Genomic DNA, 12,734 nt, shown 5'->3' with positions numbered 1-12,734 from the left:
TGGATAATCTACACTGGACTGCACCGTGGGACACCGTGGGACACCGTGGGACACCGTGGGACACCGTGGGACATCGTGGGACATCGTGGGACACCGTTGGACATCGTGGGACACCGTTGGACATCGTGGGACACCGTTGGACATCGTGGGACACCGTTGGACATCGTGGGACACCGTGGGACACCGTGGGACACCGCGGGACACCGTGGGACACCGTGGGACACCGTTGGTCCAGTGTGGATTTCCAAAAACGCGAAAAGAATTTTGGATAATCTACACTGGACTGCACCGTGGGACACCGTTGGACATCGTGGGACACCCCGGGACACCGCGGGACACCGTTGGTTCAGTGTAGATCACCAAAAAACGCGAAAAGAATTTTGGATAATCTACACTGGACTGCACCGTGGGACACCGTTGGACATCGTGGGACACCGTTGGACATCGTGGGACACCGTTGGACATCGTGGGACACCGTTGGACATCGTGGGACACTGTGGGACACCGTTGGTCCAGTGTAGATCACCAAAAAACGCGAAAAGAATTTTGGATAATCTACACTGGACTGCACCGTGGGACATCGTGGGACACCGTTGGACACCGTGGGACACCGTGAGACACCGTGGGACACCGCGGGACACCGTGGGACACCGTTGGTCCAGTGTAGATCTCCAAAAAACGCGAAAAGAATTTTGGATAATCTACACTGGACTGCACCGTGGGACGCCGTGGGACACCGTTGGACATCGTGGGACACCGTGGGACACCGTTGGTCCAGTGTAGATTTCCAAAAACCCGAAAAGAATTTTGGATAATCTACACTGGACTGCACCGTGGGACACCGTTGGACATCGTGGGACACCCCGGAACACCGCGGGACACCGTTGGTCCAGTGTAGATCACCAAAAAACGCGAAAAGAATTTTGGATAATCTACACTGGACTGCACCGTGGGACATCGTGGGACACCGTTGGACACCGTGGGACACCGTGGGACACCGTGGGACATCGTGGGACACCGTGGGACACCGTTGGTCCAGTGTAGATCACCAAAAAACGCGAAAAGAATTTTGGATAATCTACACTGGACTGCACCGTGGGACACCGTTGGACATCGTGGGACACCGTTGGACATCGTGGGACACCGTGGGACACCGTGGGACACCGTTGGACATCGTGGGACACCGTTGGACATCGTGGGACACCGTTGGACATCGTGGGACACCGTGGGACACCGTGGGACACCGCGGGACACCGTGGGACACCGTGGGACACCGTGGGACACCGTGGGACACCGCGGGACACCGTGGGACACCGTTGGTCCAGTGTAGATCACCAAAAAACGCGAAAAGAATTTTGGATAATCTACACTGGACTGCACCGTGGGACACCGTGGGACACCGTTGGACACCGTGGGACACCGTGGGACACCGTGGGACACCGTGGGACACCGTGGGACACCGCGGGACACCGTGGGACACCGTTGGTCCAGTGTAGATCACCAAAAAACGCGAAAAGAATTTTGGATAATCTACACTGGACTGCACCGTGGGACATCGTGGGACACCGTTGGACACCGTGGGACACCGTGGGACACCGTGGGACACCGCGGGACACCGTGGGACACCGTTGGTCCAGTGTAGATCTCCAAAAAACGCGAAAAGAATTTTGGATGATCTACACTGGACTGCACCGTGGGACGCCGTGGGACACCGTTGGACATCGTGGGACACCGTGGGACACCGTGGGACACCGTGGGACACCGTTGGTCCAGTGTAGATTTCCAAAAACGCGAAAAGAATTTTGGATAATCTACACTGGACTGCACCGTGGAACACCGTTGGACATCGTGGGACACCCCGGGACACCGCGGGACACCGTTGGTCCAGTGTAGATCACCAAAAAACGCGAAAAGAATTTTGGATAATCTACACTGGACTGCACCGTGGGACACCGTGGGACACCGTGGGACACCGTGGGACACCGTGGGACATCGTGGGACATCGTGGGACACCGTTGGACATCGTGGGACACCGTTGGACATCGTGGGACACCGTTGGACATCGTGGGACACCGTTGGACATCGTGGGACACCGTGGGACACCGTGGGACACCGCGGGACACCGTGGGACACCGTGGGACACCGTTGGTCCAGTGTGGATTTCCAAAAACGCGAAAAGAATTTTGGATAATCTACACTGGACTGCACCGTGGGACACCGTTGGACATCGTGGGACACCCCGGGACACCGCGGGACACCGTTGGTTCAGTGTAGATCACCAAAAAACGCGAAAAGAATTTTGGATAATCTACACTGGACTGCACCGTGGGACACCGTGGGACACCGTGGGACATCGTGGGACATCGTGGGACACCGTTGGACATCGTGGGACACCGTTGGACATCGTGGGACACCGTTGGACATCGTGGGACACCGTTGGGCATCGTGGGACATCGTGGGACACCGTGGGACACCGTTGGTCCAGTGTAGATCACCAAAAAACGCGAAAAGAATTTTGGATAATCTACACTGGACTGCACCGTGGGACACCGTGGGACACCGTGGGACATCGTGGGACACCGTGGGACACCGTTGGTCCAGTGTAGATCACCAAAAAACGCGAAAAGAATTTTGGATAATCTACACTGGACTGCACCGTGGGACACCGTGGGACACCGTGGGACACCGTGGGACACCGTGGGACATCGTGGGACATCGTGGAACACCGCTGGACATCGTGGGACACCGTCGGACACCGTGGGACATCGTGGGACACCGTGGGACACAGTTGGTCCAGTGTAGATCACCAAAAAACGCGAAAAGAATTTTGGATAATCTACACTGGACTGCACCGTGGGACATCGTGGGACACCGTTGGACACCGTGGGACACCGTGGGACACCGTGGGACATCGTGGGACACCGTGGGACACCGTTGGTCCAGTGTAGATCACCAAAAAACGCGAAAAGAATTTTGGATAATCTACACTGGACTGCACCGTGGGACACCGTTGGACATCGTGGGACACCGTTGTACATCGTGGGATACCGTTGGACATTGTGGGACACCGTTGGACATCGTGGGACACCGTTGGACATCGTGGGACATCGTGGGACACCGTGGGACACCGTTGGTCCAGTGTAGATCACCAAAAAACGCGAAAAGAATTTTGGATAATCTACACTGGACTGCACCGTGGGACATCGTCGGACACCGTTGGACACCGTGGGACACCGTGGGACACCGTGGGACACCGCGGGACACCGTGGGACACCGTTGGTCCAGTGTAGATCTCCAAAAAACGCGAAAAGAATTTTGGATAATCTACACTGGACTGCACCGTGGGACGCCGTGGGACACCGTTGGACATCGTGGGACACCGTGGGACACCGTGGGACACCGTGGGACACCGTTGGTCCAGTGTAGATTTCCAAAAACGCGAAAAGAATTTTGGATAATCTACACTGGACTGCACCGTGGGACACCGTTGGACATCGTGGGACACCCCGGGACACCGCGGGACACCGTTGGTCCAGTGTAGATCACCAAAAAACGCGAAAAGAATTTTGGATAATCTACACTGGACTGCACCGTGGGACACCGTGGGACACCGTGGGACATCGTGGGACATCGTGGGACACCGTTGGACATCGTGGGACACCGTTGGACATCGTGGGACACCGTTGGACATCGTGGGACACCGTGGGACACAGTTGGTCCAGTGTAGATCACCAAAAAACGCGAAAAGAATTTTGGATAATCTACACTGGACTGCACCGTGGGACGCCGTGGGACACCGTTGGACATCGTGGGACACCGTGGGACACCGTGGGACACCGTGGGACACCGTTGGTCCAGTGTAGATTTCCAAAAACGCGAAAAGAATTTTGGATAATCTACACTGGACTGCACCGTGGGACACCGTTGGACATCGTGGGACACCCCGGGACACCGCGGGACACCGTTGGTCCAGTGTAGATCACCAAAAACGCGAAAAGAATTTTGGATAATCTACACTGGACTGCACCGTGGGACACCGTGGGACACCGTGGGACATCGTGGGACATCGTGGGACATCGTGGGACACCGTTGGACATCGTGGGACACCGTTGGACATCGTGGGACACCGTTGGACATCGTGGGACACCGTTGGACATCGTGGGACATCGTGGGACACCGTGGGACACCGTTGGTCCAGTGTAGATCACCAAAAAACGCGAAAAGAATTTTGGATAATCTACACTGGACTGCACCGTGGGACACCGTGGGACACCGTGGGACACCGTGGGACACCGTGGGACATCGTGGGACATCGTGGAACACCGTTGGACATCGTGGGACACCGTCGGACACCGTGGGACATCGTGGGACACCGTGGGACACAGTTGGTCCAGTGCAGATCACCAAAAAACGCGAAAAGAATTTTGGATAATCTACACTGGACTGCACCGTGGGACATCGTGGGACACCGTTGGACACCGTGGGACACCGTGGGACACCGTGGGACATCGTGGGACACCGTGGGACACCGTTGGTCCAGTGTAGATCACCAAAAAACGCGAAAAAAATTTTGGATAATCTACACTGGACTGCACCGTGGGACACCGTTGGACATCGTGGGACACCGTTGGACATCGTGGGATACCGTTGGACATCGTGGGACACCGTTGGACATCGTGGGACACCGTTGGACATCGTGGGACATCGTGGGACACCGTGGGACACCGTTGGTCCAGTGTAGATCACCAAAAAACGCGAAAAGAATTTTGGATAATCTACACTGGACTGCACCGTGGGACATCGTGGGACACCGTTGGACACCGTGGGACACCGTTGGACACCGTGGGACACCGCGGGACACCGTGGGACACCGTTGGTCCAGTGTAGATCTCCAAAAAACGCGAAAAGAATTTTGGATAATCTACACTGGACTGCACCGTGGGACGCCGTGGGACACCGTTGGACATCGTGGGACACCGTGGGACACCGTGGGACACCGTGGGACACCGTTGGTCCAGTGTAGATTTCCAAAAACGCGAAAAGAATTTTGGATAATCTACACTGGACTGCACCGTGGGACACCGTTGGACATCGTGGGACACCCCGGGACACCGCGGGACACCGTTGGTCCAGTGTAGATCACCAAAAAACGCGAAAAGAATTTTGGATAATCTACACTGGACTGCACCGTGGGACACCGTGGGACACCGTGGGACACCGTGGGACATCGTGGGACATCGTGGGACACCGTTGGACATCGTGGGACACCGTTGGACATCGTGGGACACCGTGGGACACAGTTGGTCCAGTGTAGATCACCAAAAAACGCGAAAAGAATTTTGGATAATCTACACTGGACTGCACCGTGGGACATCGTGGGACACCGTTGGACACCGTGGGACACCGTGGGACACCGTGGGACATCGTGGGACACCGTGGGACACCGTTGGTCCAGTGTAGATCACCAAAAAACGCGAAAAGAATTTTGGATAATCTACACTGGACTGCACCGTGGGACACCGTTGGACATCGTGGGACACCCCGGGACACCGCGGGACACCGTTGGTCCAGTGTAGATCACCAAAAAACGCGAAAAGAATTTTGGATAATCTACACTGGACTGCACCGTGGGACACCGCTGGACATCGTGGGACACCGTTGGACATCGTGGGATACCGTTGGACATCGTGGGACACCGTTGGACATCGTGGGACACCGTTGGACATCGTGGGACATCGTGGGACACCGTGGGACACCGTTGGTCCAGTGTAGATCACCAAAAAACGCGAAAAGAATTTTGGATAATCTACACTGGACTGCACCGTGGGACATCGTGGGACACCGTTGGACACCGTGGGACACCGTGGGACACCGTGGGACACCGCGGGACACCGTGGGACACCGTTGGTCCAGTGTAGATCTCCAAAAAACGCGAAAAGAATTTTGGATAATCTACACTGGACTGCACCGTGGGACGCCGTGGGACACCGTTGGACATCGTGGGACACCGTGGGACACCGTGGGACACCGTGGGACACCGTTGGTCCAGTGTAGATTTCCAAAAACGCGAAAAGAATTTTGGATAATCTACACTGGACTGCACCGTGGGACACCGTTGGACATCGTGGGACACCCCGGGACACCGCGGGACACCGTTGGTCCAGTGTAGATCACCAAAAAACGCGAAAAGAATTTTGGATAATCTACACTGGACTGCACCGTGGGACACCGTGGGACACCGTGGGACACCGTGGGACATCGTGGGACACCGTTGGACATCGTGGGACACCGTTGGACATCGTGGGACACCGTGGGACACAGTTGGTCCAGTGTAGATCACCAAAAAACGCGAAAAGAATTTTGGATAATCTACACTGGACTGCACCGTGGGACATCGTGGGACACCGTTGGACACCGTGGGACACCGTGGGACACCGTGGGACATCGTGGGACACCGTGGGACACCGTTGGTCCAGTGTAGATCACCAAAAAACGCGAAAAGAATTTTGGATAATCTACACTGGACTGCACCGTGGGACATCGTGGGACACCGTTGGACACCGTGGGACACCGTGGGACACCGCGGGACACCGTGGGACACCGTGGGACACCGTGGGACATCGTGGGACATCGTGGAACACCGTTGGACATCGTGGGACACCGTCGGACACCGTGGGACATCGTGGGACACCGTGGGACACAGTTGGTCCAGTGTAGATCACCAAAAAACGCGAAAAGAATTTTGGATAATCTACACTGGACTGCACCGTGGGATATCGTGGGACACCGTTGGACACCGTGGGACACCGTGGGACACCGTGGGACATCGTGGGACACCGTGGGACACCGTTGGTCCAGTGTAGATCACCAAAAAACGCGAAACGAATTTTGGATAATCTACACTGGACTGCACCGTGGGACACCGTTGGACATCGTGGGACACCCCGGGACACCGCGGGACACCGTTGGTCCAGTGTAGATCACCAAAAAACGCGAAAAGAATTTTGGATAATCTACACTGGACTGCACCGTGGGACACCGTGGGACACCGTGGGACATCGTGGGACATCGTGGGACACCGTTGGACATCGTGGGACACCGTTGGACATCGTGGGACACCGTTGGACATCGTGGGACACCGTTGGACATCGTGGGACATCGTGGGACACCGTTGGTCCAGTGTAGATTTCCAAAAACGCGAAAAGAATTTTGGATAATCTACACTGGACTGCACCGTGGAACACCGTTGGACATCGTGGGACACCCCGGGACACCGCGGGACACCGTTGGTCCAGTGTAGATCACCAAAAAACGCGAAAAGAATTTTGGATAATCTACACTGGACTGCACCGTGGGACACCGTGGGACACCGTGGGACACCGTGGGACATCGTGGGACACCGTGGGACACCGTTGGTCCAGTGTAGATCACCAAAAAACGCGAAAAGAATTTTGGATAATCTACACTGGACTGCACCGTGGGACATCGTGGGACATCGTGGGACACCGTTGGACACCGTGGGACACCGTGGGACACCGCGGGACACCGTGGGACACCGTGGGACACCGTGGGACATCGTGGGACATCGTGGAACACCGTTGGACATCGTGGGACACCGTCGGACACCGTGGGACATCGTGGGACACCGTGGGACACAGTTGGTCCAGTGTAGATCACCAAAAAACGCGAAAAGAATTTTGGATAATCTACACTGGACTGCACCGTGGGACATCGTGGGACACCGTTGGACACCGTGGGACACCGTGGGACACCGTGGGACATCGTGGGACACCGTGGGACACCGTTGGTCCAGTGTAGATCACCAAAAAACGCGAAAAGAATTTTGGATAATCTACACTGGACTGCACCGTGGGACACCGTTGGACATCGTGGGACACCCCGGGACACCGCGGGACACCGTTGGTCCAGTGTAGATCACGAAAAAACGCGAAAAGAATTTTGGATAATCTACACTGGACTGCACCGTGGGACACCGTGGGACACCGTGGGACATCGTGGGACATCGTGGGACACCGTTGGACATCGTGGGACACCGTTGGACATCGTGGGACACCGTTGGACATCGTGGGACACCGTTGGACATCGTGGGACATCGTGGGACACCGTTGGTCCAGTGTAGATTTCCAAAAACGCGAAAAGAATTTTGGATAATCTACACTGGACTGCACCGTGGAACACCGTTGGACATCGTGGGACACCCCGGGACACCGCGGGACACCGTTGGTCCAGTGTAGATCACCAAAAAACGCGAAAAGAATTTTGGATAATCTACACTGGACTGCACCGTGGGACACCGTGGGACACCGTGGGACATTGTGGGACATCGTGGGACACCGTTGGACATCGTGGGACACCGTTGGACATCGTGGGACACCGTTGGACATCGTGGGACACCGTTGGACATCGTGGGACACCGTGGGACACCGTGGGACACCGCGGGACACCGTGGGACACCGTGGGACACCGTTGGTCCAGTGTAGATTTCCAAAAACGCGAAAAGAATTTTGGATAATCTACACTGGACTGCACCGTGGGACACCGTTGGACATCGTGGGACACCCCGGGACACCGCGGGACACCGTTGGTCCAGTGTAGATCACCAAAAAACGCGAAAAGAATTTTGGATAATCTACACTGGACTGCACCGTGGGACACCGTGGGACACCGTGGGACATCGTGGGACATCGTGGGACACCGTTGGACATCGTGGGACACCGTTGGACATCGTGGGACACCGTTGGACATCGTGGGACACCGTTGGGCATCGTGGGACATCGTGGGACACCGTGGGACACCGTTGGTCCAGTGTAGATCACCAAAAAACGCGAAAAGAATTTTGGATAATCTACACTGGACTGCACCGTGGGACACCGTTGGACACCGTGGGACATCGTGGGACACCGTGGGACACCGTTGGTCCAGTGTAGATCACCAAAAAACGCGAAAAGAATTTTGGATAATCTACACTGGACTGCACCGTGGGACACCGTGGGACACCGTGGGACACCGTGGGACACCGTGGGACATCGTGGGACATCGTGGAACACCGTTGGACATCGTGGGACACCGTCGGACACCGTGGGACATCGTGGGACACCGTGGGACACAGTTGGTCCAGTGTAGATCACCAAAAAACGCGAAAAGAATTTTGGATAATCTACACTGGACTGCACCGTGGGACATCGTGGGACACCGTTGGACACCGTGGGACACCGTGGGACACCGTGGGACATCGTGGGACACCGTGGGACACCGTTGGTCCAGTGTAGATCACCAAAAAACGCGAAAAGAATTTTGGATAATCTACACTGGACTGCACCGTGGGACACCGTTGGACATCGTGGGACACCGTTGGACATCGTGGGATACCGTTGGACATCGTGGGACACCGTTGGACATCGTGGGACACCGTTGGACATCGTGGGACATCGTGGGACACCGTGGGACACCGTTGGTCCAGTGTAGATCACCAAAAAACGCGAAAAGAATTTTGGATAATCTACACTGGACTGCACCGTGGGACATCGTGGGACACCGTTGGACACCGTGGGACACCGTGGGACACCGTGGGACACCGCGGGACACCGTGGGACACCGTTGGTCCAGTGTAGATCTCCAAAAAACGCGAAAAGAATTTTGGATAATCTACACTGGACTGCACCGTGGGACGCCGTGGGACACCGTTGGACATCGTGGGACACCGTGGGACACCGTGGGACACCGTGGGACACCGTTGGTCCAGTGTAGATTTCCAAAAACGCGAAAAGAATTTTGGATAATCTACACTGGACTGCACCGTGGGACATCGTGGGACACCGTTGGACACCGTGGGACACCGTGGGACACCGTGGGACATCGTGGGACACCGTGGGACACCGTTGGTCCAGTGTAGATCACCAAAAAACGCGAAAAGAATTTTGGATAATCTACACTGGACTGCACCGTGGGACACCGTTGGACATCGTGGGACACCCCGGGACACCGCGGGACACCGTTGGTCCAGTGTAGATCACCAAAAAACGCGAAAAGAATTTTGGATAATCTACACTGGACTGCACCGTGGGACACCGTTGGACATCGTGGGACACCGTTGGACATCGTGGGATACCGTTGGACATCGTGGGACACCGTTGGACATCGTGGGACACCGTTGGACATCGTGGGACATCGTGGGACACCGTGGGACACCGTTGGTCCAGTGTAGATCACCAAAAAACGCGAAAAGAATTTTGGATAATCTACACTGGACTGCACCGTGGGACATCGTGGGACACCGTTGGACACCGTGGGACACCGTGGGACACCGTGGGACACCGCGGGACACCGTGGGACACCGTTGGTCCAGTGTAGATCTCCAAAAAACGCGAAAAGAATTTTGGATAATCTACACTGGACTGCACCGTGGGACATCGTGGGACACCGTTGGACACCGTGGGACACCGTGGGACACCGCGGGACACCGTGGGACACCGTGGGACACCGTGGGACATCGTGGGACATCGTGGAACACCGTTGGACATCGTGGGACACCGTCGGACACCGTGGGACATCGTGGGACACCGTGGGACACAGTTGGTCCAGTGTAGATCACCAAAAAACGCGAAAAGAATTTTGGATAATCTACACTGGACTGCACCGTGGGATATCGTGGGACACCGTTGGACACCGTGGGACACCGTGGGACACCGTGGGACATCGTGGGACACCGTGGGACACCGTTGGTCCAGTGTAGATCACCAAAAAACGCGAAAAGAATTTTGGATAATCTACACTGGACTGCACCGTGGGACACCGTTGGACATCGTGGGACACCCCGGGACACCGCGGGACACCGTTGGTCCAGTGTAGATCACCAAAAAACGCGAAAAGAATTTTGGATAATCTACACTGGACTGCACCGTGGGACACCGTGGGACACCGTGGGACATCGTGGGACATCGTGGGACACCGTTGGACATCGTGGGACACCGTTGGACATCGTGGGACACCGTTGGACATCGTGGGACACCGTTGGACATCGTGGGACATCGTGGGACACCGTTGGTCCAGTGTAGATTTCCAAAAACGCGAAAAGAATTTTGGATAATCTACACTGGACTGCACCGTGGAACACCGTTGGACATCGTGGGACACCCCGGGACACCGCGGGACACCGTTGGTCCAGTGTAGATCACCAAAAAACGCGAAAAGAATTTTGGATAATCTACACTGGACTGCACCGTGGGACACCGTGGGACACCGTGGGACACCGTGGGACATCGTGGGACACCGTGGGACACCGTTGGTCCAGTGTAGATCACCAAAAAACGCGAAAAGAATTTTGGATAATCTACACTGGACTGCACCGTGGGACATCGTGGGACATCGTGGGACACCGTTGGACACCGTGGGACACCGTGGGACACCGCGGGACACCGTGGGACACCGTGGGACACCGTGGGACATCGTGGGACATCGTGGAACACCGTTGGACATCGTGGGACACCGTCGGACACCGTGGGACATCGTGGGACACCGTGGGACACAGTTGGTCCAGTGTAGATCACCAAAAAACGCGAAAAGAATTTTGGATAATCTACACTGGACTGCACCGTGGGACATCGTGGGACACCGTTGGACACCGTGGGACACCGTGGGACACCGTGGGACATCGTGGGACACCGTGGGACACCGTTGGTCCAGTGTAGATCACCAAAAAACGCGAAAAGAATTTTGGATAATCTACACTGGACTGCACCGTGGGACACCGTTGGACATCGTGGGACACCCCGGGACACCGCGGGACACCGTTGGTCCAGTGTAGATCACCAACAAACGCGAAAAGAATTTTGGATAATCTACACTGGACTGCACCGTGGGACACCGTGGGACACCGTGGGACATCGTGGGACATCGTGGGACACCGTTGGACATCGTGGGACACCGTTGGACATCGTGGGACACCGTTGGACATCGTGGGACACCGTTGGACATCGTGGGACATCGTGGGACACCGTTGGTCCAGTGTAGATTTCCAAAAACGCGAAAAGAATTTTGGATAATCTACACTGGACTGCACCGTGGAACACCGTTGGACATCGTGGGACACCCCGGGACACCGCGGGACACCGTTGGTCCAGTGTAGATCACCAAAAAACGCGAAAAGAATTTTGGATAATCTACACTGGACTGCACCGTGGGACACCGTGGGACACCGTGGGACATCGTGGGACATCGTGGGACACCGTTGGACATCGTGGGACACCGTTGGACATCGTGGGACACCGTTGGACATCGTGGGACACCGTTGGACATCGTGGGACACCGTGGGACACCGTGGGACACCGCGGGACACCGTGGGACACCGTGGGACACCGTTGGTCCAGTGTAGATTTCCAAAAACGCGAAAAGAATTTTGGATAATCTACACTGGACTGCACCGTGGGACACCGTTGGACATCGTGGGACACCCCGGGACACCGCGGGACACCGTTGGTCCAGTGTAGATCACCAAAAAACGCGAAAAGAATTTTGGATAATCTACACTGGACTGCACCGTGGGACACCGTGGGACACCGTGGGACATCGTGGGACATCGTGGGACACCGTTGGACATCGTGGGACACCGTTGGACATCGTGGGACACCGTTGGACATCGTGGGACACCGTTGGGCATCGTGGGACATCGTGGGACACCGTGGGACACCGTTGGTCCAGTGTAGATCACCAAAAAA

This window comes from Bombus terrestris, chromosome 16 (genome assembly GCF_910591885.1).
Source record: "Bombus terrestris chromosome 16, iyBomTerr1.2, whole genome shotgun sequence".
Classification (NCBI taxonomy): domain Eukaryota; kingdom Metazoa; phylum Arthropoda; class Insecta; order Hymenoptera; family Apidae; genus Bombus; species Bombus terrestris.
The sequence above is the reverse complement of the archived record's forward strand: the minus strand, read 5'-3'. Positions refer to the sequence as shown.